Below are 1,334 nucleotides of genomic sequence, written 5' to 3' on the forward strand. Positions count from 1 at the left end.
AGGCGCACCGGGCACCCGCCCGCCGCGCGCGGGGCCCCGAGGGCCACAGCGCAGGCGTCAAGGCTGGCGACCCAGCTCGCGCTCGCAAGCACTACAGGGCTTCCACATTCCCTTTCACTCTCTCACGCCCCCTGCCGGTCGCTTACTCGCGCTTGCGCAGAACGAGATTGACTCTCTTTCTTCGCCAACCCCACCACTCCTCCGCCTCATCTCTTCCTTTCCCCGCCCCACAACACTGAGAGTTAGCCAATTACGGGGAGGGAGGGACCGGGCTCACTCAGTCGGATTGGCCTTCTGCCGCTCTGGTCAGGCCACACCCACTCCACCACTGTGAGCCCCATCGCGCTCGGACAAATTAGAGATGGGCATGCGCCCGAACGACTGCTTGGTCACTTTCCCCACCTTTGTCTTTCTTGATGCGCACGCTCCAAAGGGGGGGATTAAAAAAAAAAAAGGAGGAGTCGAAAGGCAAAAATGTGCCCCGTGCGCACGCGCTGAGCTTTACTGTCCGCGCCCGCTTGTATTGACTTGTAAGCATCTTTTAACTCTGTGCTATAGGATGTTTAAGAGTCATGGTTCTTGCCTTGAAATTCTGATACCTAAATGCTGAGGAAATTTAAAATGGAAAAACTTGTCATGGAGTAAGGGTAGTAGCGGGGAAACCTTGGATTCTTGAACTAAGATAAGTAAAGTTTAGGTAGAAGTGAGTAAACTAGTACAGAATTCGAATCATATGTGTTTAGCTATTTAACAAGTGTTTATTTGGCCACCCCCATGTTCCAATCACTGTGATAAATGCTAGGAATTCAAAGAAAAGACACAGTCCTTGATCTCAAGGAATTTTTAATATATTGGGGAAAGGACAGACAAACATAGAAATGCAGAGTTGGGCTGAAGATATGTTAGAAATAAGGACTAGGGTACAAAGGGGAATCCTAAGGAGATGACCATTGGTTTTTTGGTTTTTTGTTTTTTTTAGTCTGACTCACTCTGTCGCCCAAGATGTAGTGCAGTAGCATGCTCACGGCCACCGCAGCCTCTACCTGCTGAACTCAGGTGATCCTTCCGCCTCAGCCTCCAAGTAGCTGGAACCACAGGCATACCCCACCACGCCCGGCTGACTTTTTGAGACCAGGTCTCACCATGTTGCTCAGGCTGATCTGGAACCCCTGAGCTCAGGCAATTCTCTCGCCTCTGCCTCTAAAAGTGCTGGGATTAGAGACGTGAGCCACTATGCCTGGCTCATTAGTTCTTTTTTTTTTTGAGTTGCAGTTTCACTCTCACCCAGACTGGAGTGCAGTGGCCGCTCCCGGCCACCGCAGCCTCGACCTGCT

At 51.3% G+C, this 1,334-nt stretch overlaps 1 protein-coding gene across 2 annotated transcripts in view; it reads left to right on the plus strand.

Annotated features, from left to right (window-relative positions):
• The window catches only part of SHBG (sex hormone binding globulin), a 13,403-nt gene that overhangs the window by 643 nt on the left and 11,426 nt on the right, over positions 1–1,334 (plus strand). The window lies entirely within an intron of this gene.

This window comes from Carlito syrichta, unplaced genomic scaffold, assembly GCF_000164805.1.
Source record: "Carlito syrichta isolate Samal-C Ts95f unplaced genomic scaffold, Tarsius_syrichta-2.0.1 Scaffold305688, whole genome shotgun sequence".
NCBI lineage: Eukaryota > Metazoa > Chordata > Mammalia > Primates > Tarsiidae > Carlito > Carlito syrichta.